This window comes from Podarcis melisellensis, assembly GCF_964234715.1.
Source record: "Podarcis melisellensis genome assembly, chromosome: 7".
Classification (NCBI taxonomy): Eukaryota; Metazoa; Chordata; class Lepidosauria; order Squamata; family Lacertidae; genus Podarcis; species Podarcis melisellensis.
Genome location: NC_138539.1, coordinates 48,649,035 through 48,673,457, shown reverse-complemented (window position 1 = coordinate 48,673,457; position 24,423 = coordinate 48,649,035). Strand labels below are relative to the sequence as shown.

Below are 24,423 nucleotides of genomic sequence, written 5' to 3'. Positions count from 1 at the left end.
AGACTAATGTACCTCAAATCATTTGTGTAGACTGCAGTATAACAAGATAACAGAGGGCATCTGTTTAATCAATTTGTGCAGGTTATTCCGAATGTGGTATTCGGTGTTCTGCAGAATTCTGAATAGTATGTCAAGGACTGGAAGGAGGACTGGATAAACCACAGGGAGAGGGTACAATTGGTAGACAAAGCCTCTAGGATATGGATGCAGGATTTCAAACATACCCTCTAATCCACAGAAGTCCTGCCCAACAGCTATGCTGTACAATTTGGTTGGCACTGTCTGCTTCTCAGGGCAGGCTTCCAGCTAAAGGTAAAGGTAAAGGGACCCCTGACCATTAGGTCCAGTTGTGGCCGACTCACTCTGGGGTTGCAGCACTCATCTCGCTTTATTGGCAGAGGGAGCCGGCGTACAGCTTCCGGGTCATATGGCCAGCATGACTAAGCCACTTCTGGCAAACCAGAGCAGCGCACAGAAACACCGTTTACCTTCCCACCGGAGAGATACCTATTTATCTACTTGCACTTTGACATGCTTTCGAACTGCTAGGTTGGCAGGAGCAGGGACCGAGCAACAGGAGCTCACCCTATCACGGGGATTCGAACCGCCGACCTTCTGATCAGCAAGTCCTAGGCTCTGTGGTTTAACCCACAGCGCCACCCGCGTCCCTAGGGCTTCAAGCTAGATGAGCTCAAACAAAGCTGTTGGGCAGGACTACTAAGGATTAGAAGGTATGCTTGAAATCCTGCTTTTGTATCCTTAAATTGCCTTGCCTACCAACAGTGCTGTGTATGTGTCTCAACTGTCTAAGATCTTCTTCATTTGGTCAATTCTATTGCCTCTTTCCCTCCACGTGATTGTCTTAGGCACATGTGAACCTACAACTGTGTGAAGAAAGCACCATAGGAAACACCAGAAGTAAGAGCCAAAGTAGATGTGAAATAAAATATATCTTTGAATTTAATGTGAAGGATTTTGTTTTGTTTTTTAATGCAAATAGGTGTGTATGGAGAGGGAACGTAATAATTTCTTCCCTGCTGCAGTCCTGCCAAATATCCCTCCAATGATGCTGGTATTTGCCTTGGGAGGAAATCCCCTGCTGGCACCCCCCACCTAGTTAATATAATTTAAATATTAGATTACTGCAATGTGTTATACATGGGGCTGCCACTGAAGAAGGTTCGGAAACTTCAGTTGGTGCATAATTCAGTAGCCAGGTTGTTCACTGATTTGAGCATATAGCACCAATCCTGGCCGACTGCACTGGCTGCCAATTAGTTTCTGAGCCCAGTTCAAAGTGCTGGTTTTGACCTATAAAGCCTTAAATGGTTCAGGATGGCAGTACCTCAAGGATTGCCTTCTCCCCACATGAACCAACCCCAGACCCTGCAACCATCGCCTGAGGCCCATCTTCGTGTGCCTTCTCCACATGAGGTCCAGAGGGTGGCAACATGAGAATGGGCTTTTTCTGCAGTGGCTCCCTCTTTGTGGAACACTCTCCCCAGGGGAGGCTCACTGGGCACCATTATTATATATCGAGGTGCCAGGCAGAAACTGTTGGGATACTGCCAGGGAGACAAAGTCCATCATGGCTCCCAAGCCGTCTCCGGACGTCCATCGACCTCCCGTAGAAACGCAGTATCAGCAATTAGCGACACGAGCTCCAGAAAATAGCTTGTGACATTCCAGAGCTGATGCACACTCTATCAGCAGATAATGCACAGCGAAAGATGCACGCAGGAGAGTATTATTTAGAAGTTTATTCAGCGTTGGTCAGAACAAAGAAAAAACATGACTGCCTGCTTCGGTCTGCTCAGGCACAGAGAGAGAAACGAAAGCATAGACACAACAGAAACATCCTGTGAACAGGAAATACGCAGACTCTGTGACTCACAAAGCCTGCTCCCTTTTAAGGTGGAACGGAAATATCCTAACAGAAACTTTCCTCTACAACCAGGCCTTTGGCCTTTAGCTATCTGTGGCATTTAGAAGTGGATGGGCTGCATTCAGTGCATTTTCCCTCACTTGGTTTTAATGTATCTGTGTGGATCTTGGTTGGTTGGTTTGTACGACACTCTGGGTTGCCTTGGACAAGATAAAGCAACTAATAAATTTAATAAATAATATTTTTAAATTAAACAGTAGGTTAAATGCAAGGATGCATTTAATATCAGATCTAGTTTAGCTCTAAGTACGTAGCCATTTGCACAGCAGTATGCTTTTGAAATGGCTGCAGTTCTGGGAAAGGCTGGCCGAAATAACTAGTTCAGATGATATGCCCCTTCAAATGATTTATTTCTGGATATTATTCTTGTGAGGAGCACAAACTGGAACAAATTGTTAAAGGCTGTGTCTGTACTTGTGATAGACTCACTAATTTATCAGTATAGCTTGTGATGTAGCGCGGAGATTGTCAATGGGGAACTTAATATTTCTCACCCTTCTTCAGAGGGTTACTGTAATGTGAGGCAGACCCATGTATGATTCTGCAGTCTGGTACATAGGCACCAGTGTTTGGAACCATGACATAAATCTCCAAGGATACATTGCCAAACACCCATTTATACACTCAAATGAGGGCTAGAAACAGTTTTGTGAAAGGAAGGAAGGAAGAAAACAGAAAAGCTTGGGAGACCCCAAACTTTGTGCTGTAGGCCAGGCACATGCAGAAAGCTGGCATTGCTTTCAACTCAAAAGTGTCTGGCAACAGTGAAGAGAAAATGGGCACATCATTTCAACACTGCTGTAGATCTGCTAATTAAAAGAAGTGTACAACTGATGACAATACAGCTGCCCAAAGTTAATCCATTTTAACAACATAGGGAGTGTTTTGACACTCAACCTTTTGCAGCATGTCAGCTGAATGGATCAGAACTTGGCAAGCACTGCTAGAACCTAATTTGCTGCAATGATTAATGTTTTCTTCTACTTTGCTCTTTCATATCTGGTGTATACCTGTGAATGTATCATAAATCAGAGCTTACCTGTCATGAACCAGAGCTTAGCAGTCTTCATTCTTCAAAAATCCAGTAATCACAGGAATTGGCAGCTCCGTCCTCTCGCTCTTTAGCTGTAATGAGGCAAATAGCAGTGTATTAGCTGACTTCTTCTTTCCGATATATAAAAAAATTCACACAGATGGCAAAACCCTACATAATACATTGTGGTTGTGCAGCCATATTTCCTTGCAGTTTGGAAACTGCAATTGGACAATAAAATATGGTCCATGCAATCCAGAGAATGCCACACAGCAATGTAAGTAAGTAAGTAAGTAAGTAAGTAAGTAAATACCTGAGATCTCAGCAGTTAATTGTGCACTTAAATCATACTGGTTGTATCAACAGGTGTTGCTCAGCTGATGGTGTAGCTTCCATTAGCAAAATGGGGAAGAAAGTCATTTTCAGCTATTTCCTCACCTACCCACCCAGAGCAGATTTAGGGTGGTACAGGGGCTGCAGCGGGGAGAATTAATTGCCAAAAATTGTTTACCATCATGTTCTGCTGACAGAAGCCTTACCACGAGACAAGCAACACTACTGGACACACCCCTATCCTAAATGTGCCTAAAATCTCTATCTTTACTCTCAGGTACCTATTATGTTGAGATGTGGGTGGCACTGTGGGTTAAACCACAGAGCCTAGGACTTAACGATCAGAACGTCAGCAATTTGAATACCCGCAACAAGGTGAGCTCCCGTTGCTCGGTCCCTGCTCCTGCCAACCTAGCAGTTCGAAAGGACGTCAAAGTGCAAGGAGATAAATAGGTACTGCTCCAGCGGGAAAGTAAACAGTGTTTCCGTGCACTGCTCTGGTTCGCCAGAAGCGGCTTAGCCATGCTGGCCACATGACCCAGAAGCTGTAAGCCGGCTCCCTCGGCCAATAAAGCGAGATGAGTGCCGCAACCCCAGAGTTGGTTACGACTGGACCTAATGGTCAGGGGTCCCTTTACCTTTTACCTATTATGTTCGGGTTCTTTGATTTAATAAAGGTTGTCTTCTCTTTCTTTCATTGCAATGTTATTCTTTGTCTTTTGAGGGATGCCTGAGAACTCATTTGAAACAAAAGGCAAATTATAAATCTTCAGATAAATAGGAATGGATATTTTCATCTTGCTTTAAATCAGGGAATTTCAGAATGACTGTTTTGCTAACAATTACTAAGCTTCTGAAACTTTGTACACTGCACTTTTTTCTAGGGCAAAAAACCATGACGCTTAATTGATGTCATCCTTATAATCTGACCTTTCCTTGGTCCTGGTTCAAATAAAGTACTACAAACTGTTATGGCCTATTTCTGATGCAGGTAAACTTGATAATTCAAATTCTCGTGGGCTTGATTTTCTCAAGGGTTTTTCAAGAATCCACATGGAACACTTGAAGACCCCATTCTTACCATATTTTTCCATCTATAAGACGCCTCCTATTTGGGGGGACCCAGATTTAAGAAAATGGGGGAGATGTATCCATGCATAAGACACCCCCTAGTTTTTGACATTATTTTTAGGGGGGGAACCTAATCTTATACACATAAAAAGACGGTACTTTTTATTGGAAGCCACTTTTCAGTCTTTATGAAGAAAAGTGGGCTGACAGCTTCTCAAGTACCGTAGATGAATAAATAGACCAATGCATAAATGAGGAATCTATGACTGAATAACTGCTGTCACTCTGCTGAGTTGCCTTTGCTGGCAAGACTTGGAAAACAAGTTTTTCTACAACACATTGCATTTCATTGTCAAGCACAGATGAGTAGAATATTCAATAGAAGGGTAGCATATGTTAGGAGGACTATATTGCTACAAGAAAAATGCCTTTGAGCAGAGAAATCATTTTAAAAAGTTTGGGTGGGGGAAAGAAAAATTGTTCTGGATATGCAATGTTGCTGGCACAGAATAAAAAGCATCTCCACCTGGTTACTGTAATGGAAAATGAGAGATAATGCCAAAGCATGACAAGATGTGCTTTTTCTCTGACATGTGCCTGGGAGGAAAAGGATAAAATTGCATGCTATAAATAATGTCTCTGAAGTGAGTGCAAAGTAGTTAATCCTGCCTATATTTCATCTTTAACCGACCTTGGAATAGTCTATGCAAACTAATTAATCCGAGCAGTTTAGAAAAGCTAAATCTTGAAGGCATGTGATGCCCCAGTAAAATACTACTGCATTCTGCTATTGTTGTACAGAATGAATGGTGCCTCCTAGTTTGGTTATTGCTTAATTCAATGAGCTATTGATAGAATATGACATTCTTTTTTATTCAATTGTTTATGACAAATTTTTGTGTCGCTTTTGGCAGAAGACCTTACTGACATACCTTCCCTGAAGACTTTCAACCTGTAGGCCTGACTTGACCTTGAGGTCAAGAAGCCTTTGGTATTTTGCCCAATGCCTCAAAACAGGTCATTCCACACTTGTCTTATTGCCAGATGCCAGTAGGGACACTATCATTGGAGAGGCCTGTAACTGAAGCATGAAGTCTAGAAGAATGTTTGAGTGATTGCAATCAACTTGCTCAACTTAAGGAGCACTTGAGCATACAGTCGTACCTCGAGTTATGAACACTGCGGGTTGCGCGTTTTCAGGTTGTGGACCGCGCCAAATCTGGAAGTACTGGAACAGGTTACTTTTGGGTTTCAGCGCTCGCGCATGCGCAAAAGCACAAAATGATATCACGCGCATGCGCAGGAGTGCCAAATCGCATCACACGCGTGCACAGATGCAGCACTTCAGGCTGCAAACGCTGCGGGTTGCGAATGTGCCTCCCGCACAGATCACGTTCTCAACCCAAGGTATGACTGTATATATTTTAGCCCTGGCCACTTGTTCATGCCATGCACTCTTATACCAAAGTTCCCATTGGTGTGCTCTAAATGCACTAAACCTGAGGAGGGACCAATGTAGCTACAGAGTGTACATACACCTGGCTGGGTCTATTTTACATCTAGTTGTATGGTGTGATTAGCTGCAGTTACTCAGAATTCCATCCTGCATTGTAGGTGTGGCTATAAAGAAGGTGGGGAAGTCATTTTTATGTCTATTGACACTTATGTCTAAAGGAGCTTTTAAATTTACTCCACCTCTTCTGAAGGCATATGGTGAGATTCACCTAATGAGCCCTGTCAGCATAATCCCTGTACGTGGACTTCTGCTTGTGCAATGGAGCTTTCCTCCTCTCCTCCCTCTGCATGCCCCCTCCTTTTGGCTTGGCGGGGGACAAGTGTTGTGAGAACTCTCCGAATAGCACATGGAGAGAGGAGAAGAAGAGTGTTCTATCTGGCAACCTGAAATGCTCGCCAGAATTTTACGGAATTCAAACTGAAAATTTTAAAGAATTCAAATTGCAATACAATAACATACAATATAAGAAATAAAAGAAGCAATTAAAATACAAAAAAAAATCATACAGCATCTAGCACAGTAGGCTGCAGTTGCTACAACAGGGGGGGAAAACATTAAGTGGTCTGCCTGCAATTTTGAAGTGGTCCTTGAGGAGAAAGTTTTGGAACCGCTATCCTAGACGTTTGACATTTCGTTATTTGACTCCTAATGTTAAGAAATATTTTATTGTTGGATCCTCCTTCCTTTAATATCACTTATTACTAAACAACACAGGAAAGACAAAACACTAGGACTAAAATGTCTTCCAGATGTACCCTGTAGTCATGACCAAAGTTGCTAAACCAAGGCCCACCTTGGAGACCAAAACCAAAATCAGCAACAATGGGGCCAGCAGGTTCCAGAATATTAGCAGTACTTATTATACCAAAGGCACCATGTTGGCTAAATCTGTCTTAGGGCATTTTGTGGAATTAAAATGAAAGAACACTCCTGGAGCCTGTTGTCTGGTGTGGGTGGGGAGGAAAGAAGGTGTCAGTGCAATGCTAGGCTTTGCCTTGCTGTTGACAGCTCCTAACGATGTTTCACCCCTAAGCCTATATTAATGCGGGGTGGAATCTGCCCCCTTCTCACCTTTAGCTACATTTCTGTAAATATGACAGGGTGGTCAAGAAGTGACAAGTCAAAGTGGAATGTCAAAAGCAGCTGTAAAAAGATGCAAAACCACACACAAAAATGAGAAAGATACTGTTGCTCATCATTCTTAGCAGCTGTCCTCATTTTCTTAAGGAGCCGAAAAGAAACCCACAACAGTGAGTCATCTCGCATTTGCATCCTTAGCAGTGAAGGATGATAATTTATAGAATTACCGTTTTGCAATCTGCATATTGAATATGGAACAACTTCCAGTCACTAGTTCTGGTCCTTCTTCTGTTCTCACATATTAAAGTGGATTAGAATTTTCACTATATGTGTAAACAGGTGTTCAAATGATAACTGAAATCCACTTTTTCCTATCCTTTGACTTAAATTTTACAAAGAGAATAGCTAAATCACATTAAAGGGAAATTAAATGTGATCAACTTCCATCAGGTTATATTGTAGTAAGCAGGCCTACCACTTGATCCTATGCATGCTTAGTGAGGAAGACATTGGTCAGACTCTACCTTAATAGTGATTACTGTACTCTCAAGTGTTCATAGGATTGAAGCTTTAGTGGGTAAAACAGATTTATGGAAAAAGTAATCATTTGGTTTGACTATTAAGAAGTCTGTAGTTCTATACCCTACCCAATGACAGGAAGAAGGACCCATGACCTACAATGGGAGATACAAGGCGCTGAAAAAATTACATGCTTACTTTTGACACAATGTGCATACACTAGAAACGTGGTCTTTACTCCTCAGATGGGCGAGGTATAAATAATAAATTATTATTATTATTTGTATGAACTTATCTGATTATCTGTTTGATGAATGGGCATTAATGTTGTACATTTCCCCATGAATTAAAAAGGAAATAACAACTCAAATTTGGTCACGAAGGTCAGTGTTGCCAGCTTTTACAAGTGAAGATGTACTGTTTGTACTATTTGTTTCAGCTGTTGAATGGTTAGCCAAGTAGATAGTCTATGACAGGTGCCCCTTTGAGTTTGGTGCCTCAGGCATCTGCATGGTTCATCTATTCCTAAATCTGGCCCTGAACATCCTGTCTTGCTCCTTCAAGCAGCAAGCTGATAGGGGACAATTATCCCCACAATATCTGAACATCGTGAGGAAAACTCCTGGAGTTGTTATGGAGAAGATGACACCTCTTTAATAAAATTCTGACTCACCCTGTAGGTAAATTCAGAAGCAGAAGGAGACCATTCACACTAAGTTGTACATGGCACCAGCTATTATTGGTATATCCCAGGACAAACAGCTGATGCAGCCACATCCTTAGAAGATACTAACAATAGAAAATCAGCAACTGGGTTAGTTTCATGGCATCCTACATAATAGCCAATGCAACTGAATGTCGTGTTTTTGCTGAAAACAACTCTTTGTATTATATCTCTCAACAAAGTATGTTTTAATAAAGCTTAATATTCTTGTCTGCATGCTTTTGGCTATGCATGGAACTTGTTTACGAAAAATCAAATGTATTTTGAGGTAAAGTGAGCGCTTTTGCCAACATTTCCATGGCTTTTTAGCTGTTGTTGTTCTGATGTGGGAAGACCTCTTGGCCGTGGGCATAATCTCCCACTTTACATACAGCTGGCAAGTGAAAACAATATCAGAGCATCTCCGTGACACATGCGGCTTTTATACGGCAACCCTTTATACTTTCCTGCAGTTTCCTTTGAAAATGCTTAGAACAACTGTGTCTGTTTCCTTTCATTAAGATTATGTGTTGTTTGAGCCAAAAGAACAGGACAAAGCTCATTAATTCTGTTCAAAATTGCTCTGCCCTCCACACACATTGTTTGGCTGGATACCTCTGTCTCTAAAATGAGTTTTATCCACTAGAAACCTGTAACGTGTTATCAGCTATTAATTGGAATGTTCCTTGGAGTTATAAGAGATAAAGAGGCTGATGATAATAGATTGGCCCAACATCACATACATTTTTTAAAAAATCACATTGTCGGTTGCTATTAGATAGGTCAGATCAGTTGAGCTGCTGGATTTATTAATATTATGCATGGATTCATCTCCCTTCATTTACCCAGAAGAGATAGCCTTCATAATTATGGTATTTCAGATTCATTAAATTTATTTCGGCTAGTCTTGTCTCATCATCAGAGACACCTATGAGAATAATCACTTCATACATTTCTGTATTTTGATAAATATTAACCCTGTTAGATCAGACCAAAGGCCCATCTAGAGCAGCATCCTGCTTTCACAGTGGCCAATGAGATGCGTATGGGAAGCCCTAAGGAGGTCCTGAGGGCAACATCACTTGCCCCACTTGTGAGCTTTATCATACTGCCTCTGGCATAAGTACTAGAACATCTCTATCATGGCTATTAGTCACTGACAGCCGTATCTGTTACAAATTTGCTAAACTCCCTTTAAAGCCAGCAAAGTTCCACATCTTGTGGAAGTCAGTTCCATAAGTCAACTACGTGCTATGTGAAGAAGTACTTCCTAAATTTCCAACATTCAGTTTCTACTACTATGAGGGAATCTGCAAGGTTGTGGCTCTGGACACTCGTGAAAACTTAATGTTGCTTAAAGGAAAATGCAGGAAAGACATGAAAAACCAGGTGGGCTGCTCACAGTAAGGGCAAAATCAGACACTACTTTAACTGCCTCATTAGCTCCCAGGCCTGGATGCTTTAGCTAAGAGGACAGTTTTTATCAGGGCCACAGAGTGGGGAGGAAGGCTGAATCTTTCACTCCTAACCTGTAATTTCAATCACACACACGCTGAAAGTAATACCCATTTTTAAAAGCTCCCAATGAAGCCAGGCATGGTTGCTAACCACCCAATAAAGAAAAATACTGTTTGTCCCACCCTGCCTCCCCTCACACTTTTTTTTCTGAAATAGAAGAAGTTATAGAACAGCACAATCTCTCATGCTTAACAAAAGTGTGTTTATGCATGGGTTGCTATGTTTGGAAATAAAAAGACCCACAGGTTTTCAGTAGATTGGATCTTCCATCAAGTGGGGCAGAATAATATATTTTAGTTTTGCCACCTGTGAGTTAAACCAATTCTCTATAACTGAAGGTCTGGGAAATGTTACTGAATGTTGTCTCTCTCTCTGTGTTAACAAATATGTGTTTTATAGTCTTTTCTCCCTCACCTTCTCAGGCTCTGCTGTTCCTTTAGCTTGTAATAATGCTAGTAACTTCACCACCCAGGTCTGGCTCTCTGTTTTTCTCCAAATAATTTGTGTTGATAAACTCCAGTTCCACTTGACAATTTACCACTGGAAGAGAGAGAGAGAGGCTCAGCCTTTCTGAATGACTAGCATGAAAGCAGCATATGAAAGCAATGTATGTCATCAATGAAAGTGGGCCGCCCTGGCATTTTATTTCCTTCTGGCATTAATACAAGTTTCTAAAGAGTTAAATATACTTTATTATATGCTGCAGGCAATGATTGGTACATGAAGATCAGACCACATGGTAACCCCCCTGCCAAAGAAAAACCCTCCTTCGGGGCTGCACATTTGTTTCTAATTTGGTGGTTAGCAAAAATGCTTCTATTTATGCTTCTCATTAAGGACCATAGTGCTTCAGATCCAGGAAGATGAGGGCTCCTTCCTTCCATTACATTTTAAGAAAAGCAGTATGGTCTCAGAAATGCATCTTCTTTCTTCCTCTTGCTCTCCCCTCCCCACATCTTAGCACACTTATTTTCAAAACAGCCATCAGTAGCCAAGCTATTAGTGAGTCTGTGAGAAGTGAGTCCTGTTATTCCATTGGTCCTATAAGCAACAACTAACAAGATGGGATAACAGCCCTTGACAATAGTTTCCCAAACATTATCTTTAACACTAAGAACTCATGGCCCAGTTATATAGTCCAAGGTACACTATTAGTGACATATAAGAGGTAGCTAAGGACCCCACCACCCCTTCACCACCAGGAACTGGTAGAAAAGGCTGTGCCACGTTGCTCCAGTATTAGGACTTGGCTCTGTGTCCATCATGCGAACCATGTTCCTTTCAAGCTGTGGGTAGCTAAACTGTACTAACCATGGGGTTTCTAAACATTTTTCACAGCACCTGTTTGACCTCAGACATTGGGGGAAGGATGGAAGAGGAGGCAGGGCCACTGACAAATTATTACACATAGGATTGTATCCAGTGTTAGTGTTACACAGAGTAGACCCACTGAAATTAATAGGCATGCCTAGTTTTCATCGATTATTTTCAGTGGTCAACCCTGTTTTCATAGCAGCTTTTTATATCAGTAAGTGCTTCAGACAGAAAACTGTTGTAAGTGGAAGTATAATATCGTTTTAGGTGGTGCAGTGGTACTAAGCATGCATGTAGCTCTGCTTCACTTGTCTAATGTAGAACGCCATGTTAGCCTCTGCCCATCTGGTGTCATGTGTGGCAAAATTGGTGGCTTCATTGGACATCTAAGACCAGTAGATACAATTACTCCAGAAGAAATTGTATGAATAATGCTAGATTAAAAGTATTCTAGGTACTGCATGTACGTATGTCTTCAAACCTTATTAAGTAGCCCTACATGCATTTGTTTTTCTCTGAGTGGTTATTATTTTACCTAAGATTATCTGCATTTTTGTGACTGTTTCATGAGAAAAATTAAGGCTGGGAATGTCAGATTATCTGTAAACGGAGGAGTTTCTGGAAGGATGCCAGGGATGAAGGAGTCTAAAGCATGCTTGGATCAGATAATCAACATACAGAGAGTGGGAGGTAAGCAACAACCAGATACACTTGGCAAAGAGTTTTACAGAATTTTATCCTCTGACAACTCTTTCTTGCTATTTGGATCTTCAGTTGCTCTACAATATGGTTTTCTGCTTTCTAAAATCAATTACATTGTGTGGTTCTAGGGTGTGAGATTGGGAGATGGCATATACGTCTCTCTTTCTCTCTCAGCTTAGGGATCGGTTGACAGTGGTTTGTAAAAAGAGTTGGTGCTCGCAACGGGCTTGGAAAAGAATAAAGAGAGACAACACCCAGCACTGGAATGGAAAATAGGCCACAGCTTCATTAAATCCCCAAACAGTTTGGCAATAGAAGGCAAGGACCCAAATGATGGATAATGAAATGGGTGGGACAGTGACTGAGGGCAGAGTCCAATGCAGGGAATTATTGCTCTTATCCAGTCTGGGTGGAAGCACTTGCTCTCAACTTACTTTCGAATTTCAAGATAGAAAGTACTGGAACAGAAGAGAGAAGTCCTCACCATTCCCCAAATCTAGTACTCAGAGCCCAGCTCTCCCCTTCCCTCCTGGAAAGTAGAAAGCCTCATTGGGGGCTAAGGAGGACAACAACCAGCTTTCTCAGGATGGATGAAGAGGAGTTGAAAAGAAAGGACTCAGCTTTGTTGCCTTGGACCCGGCAACACCTTCTCAGGTGGGGACAGGTTCCCCTTCCCAAGTGCAGCGCATGCCTGCAAGCTTCCACCCCAGCACAGGGATTTCACAAATAACCTTGCCATACTTCGCCTTTGAAAGCTTGGCGGGTGGGTGTTGAAATCTATTGGGATAGCTCCATAGCTCCTGTGTAGTCCTGAACTCCTTCGACTCTTGAATTTTAAGCTCTGTTTCTATTCTGCCCAATCAAGCCCTTTTGGTGCCTAATCAGAAGTTTGACGTTGTTATAACTTAATGCTTGGTGCTGAGCCTGTATCATGTTTCCAGAATAAAGATCTCTTTCTTACTACCAGCTAAGAGCCACAATCATCACACTTGAGGTGGGAACCAGGGCAGACCCCAGGAAGCAACAGCTTTCTGGCATTGTCAACTGACAGTCATCCTCCATCCATAGTGATTCTCGTGTAGTACTACCAGTCAATTGGCAGGGAGTCAATTGGTGAGAAGATGTTCCCCGAGTGACACTTTTCCTTCTATAGCCTGGGAGCACTTGTAGGAATGTAGCTCTTGCTCATGTCCACTCCTGACAGACAAGATTTAGGGACAGCCATGTTCCCCCCCCCCCTGTAAAATCAGTATATTGTCACATAGCATCCATTCCTAGAGGTATTCTCCCAATTTAGTTTGATTGTACACCAGTACATAACTTCTGAATGGAGATGAAACATTAATTATGAGAAGAAGAAATGAAATGAAATATGAAGCATGTATCATCAAAGTGCTCATATATGAATCTTTATAGATAATATTAATTGACGTGTTAAAGATCTATTTTCATTTTTTTAAACATTGACAACTTTTGACTTTTTCAAAGAAAATTCACAACCAAACATGTTCACAGCTATTCCTGAAAGCCTTCTTGCATTGTTATGTACCTAAAGTATGTCTCAAATCAATGTTAAGTTTGGAAACTTACTATGGCAACAGGAATAGGTATAGGGTGTTTTTTTTTTTAAGAGCATTAAAACTATGCAGATATCATAGAAGCTTAGCAAGAGAATGTTTTGGTTTTTTTAATTTCAGAGAATAAAAATATAAACAAACTTTATCATACAACTGTCATATTCAATGAAATTATTTTTTTGATAATTTAAGATTTCTGTATTTGGGGGACCCTTTAAGAACCTGTAGGCCCTTCATGCAACACACACCCTATATACCCTACATTACTGCCCCTGGCTGGTAACCTAGGCTGTATCTACAGTGACCCTTTTAATGTTATTAGAACTATATTAGCTATATCGTTCTAAAACATCACAGGAATACTGCCCCCCAAAATGTGCCTTATCTTAAATGTTCCTTCAAAACATCAGTTTCCTTTACTGCCTGGTTCCTGGTTGCTCTGCAGTGCCCTCTGGTGTTACATTTTAATAACGCATTATAGTTGTATCTTGTCTCCCGAACGCTTTGGGAGTCGAACGTTTTAGCTCCCAAACAATCGAAAACCGGACGTGAGTGTTCCGGTTTTCAAACGTTCTTTTGGAAGCCAAATGTCCGACGGGGCTTCTGCGGTTTCTGGTTGGCTGTAGGAGCTTCCTGCAGCCAATCAGAAGCCGTGTTTGGGAAGTTGAATGTTTTGGAAGTCAAACGGACTTCTGGAACAAATTCTGTTCGACTTCCGAGGTACGACTGTATTTTAATAACACATTATTAACATTACCAGCAAAACATAATGTGTCCATTACATTGTTCCTTAACCCTTTTCTTAACGTTATAAACCATGAGTGTAGATCCACCTATATAGACTTCGAGCCCTGAATACAGTGCTGTAATGGTGCCAAATCAGGCATATTTTCCTCCGCTACTGATCCAGTCTACTCAAACTGTATTTCTAGAGTAAAGGTGACCTATGTCCCAAACCCATTCACTCCAGCTATGCCTATTTTTCCACCATGCTGCCATTGCCTGGTGTTCTAATATTTCTAATATAGATATGGGCCTGGGCTCTCAGAGCATGAGACAAGTCTTCTTAGGAAGGCACAACCATTGCTAGAGGAGGTATACTAGACTTGTGTGTGTGTGTGTTGCCTAGTTTTGTGTGTTTAATTTGTATGGGCTCTGATGCAGAGTGTTTATATTTTTATTTATAGAATTATTTATAGGTCGCCTCAAGGCAACTCACACAGTACTGTATTAAAAAAACCACATAGAAAAAGAAACCTACAATAGCTGTGATATTAACAATCCTTTAAAACAGAGGCCAGCTAAAACAAATAAAACAACATAAACATTCCTGCAGGCATAGAAAAGCCATCCATCTTAATAAAGCTCTCTAATAATGAAGGCTTTATTTAAGAGAGGGTGATCCAAAATAAATGAGCTTTTAAAGCCTGCTGAAAAGTTCGCAGCACGAGGCCCAAATGAATTTCTGGACAAACCTGCCCTTCTAAAGACCAATCCATAGATCACAGTCTGCTGTCTCCATTGATGGTGCTGAGAACCAATCACACTTCTCCCTGACTGTAGGTGTTTGGGGGTTCAGTGGGATCTCCCACTTGGGTATCACAATGAATGTGTTATGGCATCTTCCCTTTTTGGTTCATGCATCAGGTAGGAGACAAGTGAATTGACTTTGTACTGCCTTCCCTATAATTTCTGATACAGCTTCTGAGACGGGGAGTTGAGTGTGTTGATTCAGGGGGTTTCCAGTAATCTGGAAAATGGGTATCACTTAAATTTAGTACTAGGGTAAGGTTAATACACTTAAGAATAATATTCTGCCATGAGTAATATATACTAAATGGTATTTCATTATATATTCATTATATATGTTTTCAAAAGGTTAATGGGACATTTAGGACATTTATTTGGGGTATTTCTCTGCCTTGTTTTTCACTTAAGAGAATGCTGCTGCCAGTATCAGAAGGCTGCTTTAGTTTCCCAGGTCTTAATTTCTATCAAAAGGCATATTTGTTAGCATGTAAGGTTGGCAAGTTTCTCTTGTGAATTAGCCAGCTTGGGTAATTTTAGAGATGGTTTATTTAACACCTTTATTTGGATGACAGGGTCTGTGAATAATAAAACGAAAGGATTTATAACACCTTCAATTTTTGCAGCTAGAGAGATATTGCATAGACTGGTGCTCATCACTTTCAATTTGACCCATATGCTCCCACTAAATTAATGTAATCCAGATTTGAGGATAAAACAGGTTGAAGATAGATTATGCTTGTTGTTTTGTTTTTATTATAGGTATTATTCACATACTGCTTTTTCTTTCTTTTGTTGTTTTTACAGCATTATTCTCCCCTTTTCTTCTTTCTTGTTTGTTAAATTTGCAAATAAATAAATATATTTTAAAAAGAACATGTAGGGTGAATAAAACTGCAAGAATTTGATGTAGCTTTCCTCACCCACTGCTATGTATTTTCCCTCCTTTTGCTTCTCCCTCTCTGAGCTTCACTACATTTTCTTGTTTTCCAGCTTTGCTCCAAAGCAACTGTGTAGACATTTAGCTGCTAAAACAGATTATATCTATGAAAAGATCCAGTGCTAATAAAATCAACATCCTGTTTCTTTATGACTATAGTGAAAAGGGTGGTGATGGCATTTAGAGAGCGGTGGAGGGGTGGCTCTTTGCTTTCTGCTGCTCGTTCTGAGTTATTTCAGGTTACTTGACAAGCTTCTGAGCATTCAAAACTACACCAGCAGACAATAAAGTCTAGTTAATATCCTGCTACAGGATATTAGAAAGGCAAACAGCTTTGTAAGATTAAAAATAGGATTAGATATGTAGGAGGGTACAAGAATAGTATCTGCAAGTACACCAGGCTAGATAGAGAGAAAAACAAAGAGGCAACAATCCTTATTGCTGGGTTTAGGAAATAATTTCCTCTTACACTGATAAAATAATACCCAACTGTCAGGTGCATTATGGGGTTGGGTTGAAACATCTATCAGATGATGCCAAGCTTTTGGACACATTCCAGAAGACCAGCATCCCATTTTGGTATACTGTACAAATGTTTACGGTGATTAGTGGTGCAGCAGTAAATTCAAGTTGGCAAATACTAGTCAGGAGTGACATGTTACTGCAGGTGGGACAGACAGGAAAAAACTAGGAAGTGGAAAGCTGGTTAAGTGACAGGGAGAAAGGTGGGAGGGTGGAGGTACATGGAATCTCATTGGCTGAGATTCCCAGCACTGTGACATCACAGTCTAGAAGGTGGCGGGGATTAGTAGAACTCAAAGGATTTGTTTGGTGTGTGCAATCATGGAACCTAAAAGGATAACCATACTAAGTATTTATACAGCACATAGGTCATAGCTGTCAACTTTCCCTTTTTTTTAAGGGAAATTCCCTTATCCCGAATAGGATTCCTAGCAAGAAAAGGGAAAAGTTGACAGCTATGACTTAAGTGTGTTCGAAGCATCTTTTAAAATAATATGAGGAAACCAAAAAATGCCATAAACTGATACAAGTCAAGTAAGCATAGTATGAAATCAAGGCAATGCTTTTTCCATTTTTGAGTTCCAACGGGCATTAAGCCAACAGGTTAATAAATCTCACACTTTGATATATCAACAAAAGCATTACTGAATAAGATCAGAGCCATACAGAAGGCAATAGAAGACTTCCATTAGGAGGATAAATATCAAACCTGAACTCTGAAAATCTGATCTCAATGGGAGTTACTTCAGGCATGTATAGGATTGATCCGTGTTAGGGCCAGGCTATAGATGAGTTAGGAGCAGCCATGAAACAAGACAGTGGTCAGAACTGATGAGTAATCAGCACCAGAAAGCAAACCTGAAGGCAAGACCTGTAGAACAAGCCAGGAGTAACTCCCTTTAAAAAAAAGCAGGGCCAGAAACACACTTAAAGCTCAGGTAGATCTTCTCAATCAAACAAGGATCTGCTGAAAAAGGAAGTCTTTTACTGTATACTCCTTTCTGTCAAGAAAGTTCCAGTTGTTCACCACAGGGGGCAACGACACAGAGATGACAGCAGCTTCTGATATACTGGCAGTTGTACATAGCACCATACATTTAAAGCACCCGACTTCCCCCAAAGAATCCTAGGAACTGTAGTTTATCTATCATAGAGCTACAGTTCCCAGCTTTAACAAACTACAGTTCCCAGGATATTTGGGAGAGAGAGAAATGTGCTTTAAATGTGCTTTATAGTATGAATGCAAGCACAAAAAATAGTAGCAGCACTGGAACGATGCTCTTGATAGCAGAATACATAGTGAATGGCATTTTTAAAGGGAAAAGGCAGTAAAAAATAATACTGTTTGCCAAACTGAAAACTGGATTATAGAACATATATAAATAAATTGAAAGTATTACAGATCAAATTACTTTCCACAATACTAAAGTCTTAATCTGTAGTTCATATACACTGTACAGAGAACACCAACAGTTTGAACAATAGGTTTTCTTTCTGTTGTAGGAGACATAAATTCATAGTATAAAAGCAGAAAGAAGAGCAAATGTGAGCGGGGGGGGGGATTTCTTTATTTTTGGTTCAGAAACCTGGGTGATTATTGTTTGTTTGTTATCGGACATCCTCAATGACCCTGGTAGAGATGTACTGTATTACAAAGTTGTCACTTTCCCACGTATTGCTTAAACTTCTCAAAGTCTGCTGTCTCTGGATGGGTAACGGACATTAAGAAAAGAAAATTGTCATATGGACTGTTCATTTAGCCAAGTCTTTTTTAATGGTTCCACTTGAGGGCAGAGTTTCACTGTCAGGCCTTGGCCTGTCCAGGATTTCACACCCATCTGGAAGTTTGTTTCAAGTCAATATTTAAAATATAAGAAATTGCACAGGAAGTATAAATAGAGATGAAAATGCGAGAAATAGGCAAAATCAAGCTGATGAATTCAGCAGATAAATCTGTTTACCCCAAACTGGAGATGAATTGCCACGTAACTCTGGTGGGTCCTATTTACTTAATTTCATTTTGTAAATAACCTTCCTACATTACTCTACCCAAAGTGGTTTGCACCCCATAAAAATGATATATTGTAGCAGTGTACTTTATACTGTACATACTAAGTTCATGAACAATTAGTAGTTTCCATAGTTCAGTAAGTACAGTAAGCCCACAACTTGCGCTCGCTTTACTTGCCCCATCACAACCTTATGTTGGTCGGTGTGGAATAAATAAATAAATGCAGAGCCAGGGAAACCCACTGCTGTCTCTGCTCTCTATTTATTTATCCCCCCCACCCCCCCGTGCACCCAGCAGGTTTTTCTTGCTTACTGAATTTTAAGGGGGGCGGGGCTCTGACAGCATCCCTGAGCTCTTGGATGCTGCCTCCCCAAAACCAGGTGAGACATGGGACTTTGGGAAGGAGGCACAAGGGCTCTGGTGGCATCCCAGAGCCCACACGCCTCTTTCCCAGACCCCAGTCTAGGGTTGCTAGATGTCTTCTTTTTCTAGGGTGCATCCTCTTTTTCATGGGTATGTAAAATGAGAGTTGTCATAGTGATCCATAGTTAAAAGTAGAAGCCGGCAAATGTGTCCTCTTTTTTTGCTCTTCAAAATATGGCTACCCTAAAAACAGTCTTCCACCTCGCAGGGAAACAGTTCCAGGCGGTTCTTGACTTTGCAGAATTTTGCCTTTGCATGCGGACCCCCGAAACCAAACCCTTGCACAAGTGGTGGGTCCACTATACCTTCAAATCTTGCTAGGCTCTTCGACCTTGGGGCCTCAAATCTGGCTGGGCTCCAATCAGTGGTGGAGCTTCATGCTCTGGCACCAGGGAGCAGAGAGCAGGCGGGGCTGGGCTGGTGCATGTCCTGGGGGTGGGGTGCGCATCCTGGGGGGCTCCGTCTGCGGGGTCATGGTGCCCAGCATGGGCGGGGAGGGCAGCCACGATGGCACCCTGCCAGGATCGCGCTGCCAGGGTTGGTGTGTTCCCCCTGCACTCCTCTTCCTCCGCCAGTGGCTCCAACACTTATCTTCCCTAGTTATTTTATCCAATAACATCTGCAGACCCAAGAACATTGGTCTAGATACCTTCTGGTTCTTGCATATTTACTATGTCAACTAGAGGCCAGTGCCAGGAGACTTCTTCTGGGCAGTCTGTAGTTTATTTGGCACAGACTGCACATTCCCTGCAACCAGCACCACTTGTGAAGACATCAAAAGGGGGTGGCAGAAAGGCTGCAAAATGTCAGAATGTTCATGGGATTAGCAAAGGTCCTGGAAGCATTCAGAGTCATGTCAGTCTAGGAACAAAAGTTCTTATGATACTATGGGACCGCATGGATGTGTGGGAGTGTTGCGGAACACCTACTGTCCTCCATGTGACTGAGCACACAAAAATGGTGAGAGTGTGTGTGTGCTAAGTGAGCAGTCCAAGCTATGTAGGCTGTAGCTTGGCAGAAATCCATAGGCATCAACATGTGCCGATGATAACAGCAGTGCTGAGAGCCACAGGATTTTGATGGCCCAGCAACCAAGACAAAACATGCGGCCAGGGGCAATGTCCTGTTTCCTTCCCCAGTTCCAAGTCTGGAGCTGGAAAGGGTGGGAAGGGCTTTTGAGTTTGGTCCTGCTGAGGTACTTGGAGCTGTAGAGAAGGCAAAGACTGCCAGGTAAAGATGGAGAAAGCTTGCTCCCTCCTGCTGTTGGGAAGTAGGCTGGGGCTTCTCAAGCTTGAGCAAGGGTGGGAATACCCATGGCATGAGAAGCATATGAGAGGAAATATGAGAGGAAGTGCTTTGTGTCCATTCTGATGGAAAGTTACACTGTGGATGGAGAAATGATTGCTGTGAAGTTGCACCATATATGGCAGTGAACTGAAGGAGTATATAATATGGTCTGCTTCCTCTCACAAACAGACACACCATGTGTTGCCCATGACACAACCATGACTCTTCCCAAATGTATCTCTTCCCATATGACTCTTCCCAGTGTATTTGAGCAGTTCTGTGGTGTATCTGTCATGGTGGCAGCATATCTGGCTTTCTCCTGGCACCACAGGGCTTTTGTTGGAACCTATGGCTCTACAGCTGGCTATAAGATTGTGTTTTAAATATGACTTATTACTTTAAATAATGACAGGTTTGCCATAGTAAATATTAATTCCCTTTTATCCTCAAACAACATATGGCAATGATCTACATTTAGAAATGCATTAAATTAAATGAAGTTAAGTTGTCTCTAGCAGGCAAATGTAATTTATTTATTTTATTTCATGTAAGCAAATGTGTATACCACTTAATTGTAAACCCAACCTCTAAGCAGTTTATAAATAATATAAAATGAACATTAAATTTGTCAATAAAATCTGAAGTTTTGAAAAATCAGAATAAAATCAACAGTTAAAATGACACTACAAGCTAAAATTCCAGATTAAAAAACATGTCAGGTTTACACATCTGGTTAGTCATGCCTAAACAAGAACTTTTTTTGTAGGCATCAGAAGAGCTCAGAGAAAGAGTACAGTAATGTGGAGGAATTATTATTGTTACTTTTGCCTATACACTTTTGTGCAGAAAATTCAAAGTGGATATAATCAAATAAATGTTACTGAAATTCTTGTATTTTTATCTGAAAGGATGTGAACCAAGTAGTGCAAAGTTCCATTTCCAGTTGCACCCATTTGTGATCTGCTTAGCAAATTGTAGGCTTGAGTGAGGGAAGGAATTCATACAATACATTTATATTAATCATGTGTACATGGTGTATGTGTATATCACAGACAATCAGTGATGACTATTTAAGGTGAAAAAGTGAACTTTTTTTAAAGGTAAAATTAACTATTGTCAATAAGAACCTGTGATTGCCTGCTGTCTTCATACCTATTAGCCAGCACCTTTGTTAGTTACTGAAGAGGTGAAGGATACTCTTTGAAGAAAGACTCACAAATTCTCAGACACTTCAATATTTCAATATGGCAACCAGCCAGCTACCATGTTTTTTAAAAAATACTGTTTTCCACCAGAGATTTGACAGCTGGCCTTTGCAAATTTTACACATGAGTGAAAGCCATTGTTAGGCTACTTAGGGTTTTGCCTTTTAAGTTGCTTTTTCCTAGAACCAGGCAAGAGATGTATTTGCTTAACACAGCTGATAAAATCTCCTCTGAATATGTTTGGATTTTATCTGTTCTCTGTATTACTATAATGGATTTTATGGCTGGCATCCAATTAAGGCATACTTAGATCCATTGAAACCAGTGGACTTAAGTTAGTAATGATTACTTTAAGTCCATTTGTTTGAATGGGTCTACTTGGAGTATAGTTTAGTCAGCTACCATCCTCTATGTGCTCTCACTCTGCCATACTACATACATATATTTGACACAGATATGCTATGCTCTGGGAGGATTACAAAGCTGTATTCTTCCCCCACTCCCTGGCCAATGATCACCGTACTTCATTGTCTTTGCTTAACACTTATTGGAGACCAAAAGTCAATGGTCGAGAACCCAGACTCGGCTACCCCCAGCAACATTATGCATTGTGTTCAAATTGCTCAGAGGCACTTTGTAAACCATATGGAAAAAAGATAGAGCATATATGGAAATAGGTCCCTAAGCCCTAGCTTGGAAAGCTTTGTTCTAGCAGGTCAGCAGATGCAAGGGATATGTAGCTGGAAAAAATCACTATGGTAGAGGTCATTTGTTCCTGACATTAGGCTCTATTTATTGAATAAATTTACTCCTCTTAACTAAATCATTGCAAATACATACTATGTAAATTGCAGGATTGGAAGACCACATTGGAATACACCGGAATTTGTATGATTTAAGCACATTCAAGTCCTAATATGCTCCGTGAGCTGCTAAACATATGCTTAACTCTTTTCTGTTGAAATCCATGGAACTTTAAGCTGGGTTGAATATAGAACTTCAGTTTCCTCTTTGTCTGCAAAGCTGCTTTTGAGTGCAGGATCACATCTGGTGCTAAGTTAGTTGTTGATTATTGTACTTGCCATTCCTTTGCACCAATATTTGCAGCATAAATTATCAAAACTGCATTATGATTTTAAAAATCAAACTCAACAAATAAGAGAAGTCAGTCTGTCCTACTCCTCCCTTCTCCCCACATTTATATTTTAGAAAGAATTTTAATTAAGAAACGCACAGCAAGAGGCTTTGAAATGATCTTTTCTCCTATATCATCTTTAAACACCAGCAAGTAATTCAAAGCTTCCCTGCTCCTGCAAATCTGACCTTTTTTAAAGCTTGCAACACAACAGGAGGCAATGTTTTGCTCAGATTTGGTGACTTGAACTAAAGAAGAGTAAACAATAAAACAATACCAAAATAGGAGCCAGGCGGGTAATTATACATCTAGAGAGGGGACTGCAAAACCAACAGGGATTTATAAAAACTCAAAAGATCAGCCAAAGTTCTCCCTCCTGTCATTTTCTCAAGAGTGAAATGATTAACATAGCTAATGTTAGCAATAACTTGCAAGTCACAAGCCCAGATCCCAACAGCTCTTATGCTTGAGGCTTTTAAAAATCTGACAATACTTTGCCAAATTGGACTTGTTAGTTTCATTTATCTTGAAGTCAATGAAAACATCGGTCTTATTCCGAAATGTGTTAGATGGTAAGAGACTTTAGGGTTGCCTCAGTGCTAATTGTAAACCACCATAACCAGTATTTTTGTTACTCAGTTGGGTTTCTTAGCTCTACTAAGTAAAGTGCCGGTTTATTATAGGCAAACCCCCCCCCCCCACCGACATAGGACTGCTTTGAAACCAGTGGCTTTCCAAATGAAAACAAAAGTGGCTTCAGTTGTGTGGGAGGTCCATACCATCTCAGCAATGAAGCATGGGAATCTATCCTAAGCTGACATTAAGATCACACTGATGAATATATATTAGCAAAGTTGATAACAATCCTGCATTTGAGAGGACAAATAAGTCTCCATAACTGTAATGTCTAAGGTTCATGATCTAATTTTAATATTGCACAAAACCTACTGTTGGCAAAGCTCATAGCATTCCCATATTTGAAAAGACAAAAGTATTCAGAGTTGCAATTTTTAAGGTTCTTGGTATATTTGAATATTTGATGATACACTCTACTGAAACAATTTGAGATTCTTCCTCCCTTTAAGGGATTGCCGTTAAGCGATCACGACAGTGGGTCAAGTTAGTATGGCACTGCAATGATATACATAGAGCATGACATCGTTCTAGTCTTATAGCAGCTGCTGTACACCAGATCCTTAACATTTACTTAGCTAGTATAGCAGGTAATAGGATCAGGCCTTTAGAATGTACTAAGAAAACCATAGGGCTTGGGTTTGAATATGCCAGCTATTTTGGCAAGTCAGTTGTTCTCATGATACCCAAGGGATACATAAATTTAGTGGAATCAAACTTGTAAGCTGTGGAGTCTCATTACTTGGCTGCTGTTTCGTACATTGGGGTCTATGAAATGCAAGCTGTTTACCCCACACATCCATGCAAGGTTCTCACATTGAGGAAAGCCCAGATCACGTTCAATGCTGAAAATCTGGCCCAAGACTCTGCTTTGCATATGCTTGAGCACAGCAGAGCCAAGGCAGGGAGCCTGTTCTGGCATTCTCATCTGGCGGTCGCAGTGACCTCATATATCAATGATGTATTTTCTTTTGAGCACTCATATGCACTTAGTCAGCTTCACCGACCTGACTCAAATTGTTGGCTTACTTTGCTATGGTTTGGCTCCACCTTCAAACTGTCTGGCTTGCTCAGTTCTAGAATCACTCTGGTTATAAAAGGGCTATGGTTTCTTAACTGGACAACTACAATACATGTTGGAAGAAGCTGTGTTTCCCTTTAAATAAGCCACTGCTTGACAGAGTTTTTCTTTTGACAATCACTCAGTATGTGGATTTTTAAAAAACAAAAAACAAATACACTGTAGATGGAGAGCCTGTCTTGAAAAAAAGGATTGTAGATATCATAGAGCTGTAGAGTTGGAAGGGACCCTGCGGATTGCCTAGTCCAAACCCCTGCAATGCAGGAATATGCAACTGTCTCATCTGTCCCATCCAGGGATCAAACCTGGAACCTTGGCATTATCAGCACCATGCTCTAACCATCTGAG

The 24,423-nt window shown here is 40.9% G+C and overlaps 1 long non-coding RNA gene across 1 annotated transcript in view; it reads right to left on the bottom strand.

Moving 5' to 3' along the window:
* Positions 1 to 1,953: 1,953 nt before the first annotated feature.
* Positions 1,954 to 24,423, bottom strand: part of LOC309373702 — a 151,140-nt gene continuing 128,670 nt past the window's right edge. Inside the window, exon 4 of the long non-coding RNA XR_014170134.1 lies at positions 1,954 to 3,070. This is a non-coding gene — a long non-coding RNA (uncharacterized lncRNA). The remainder of the gene's footprint in view (positions 3,071 to 24,423) is intronic.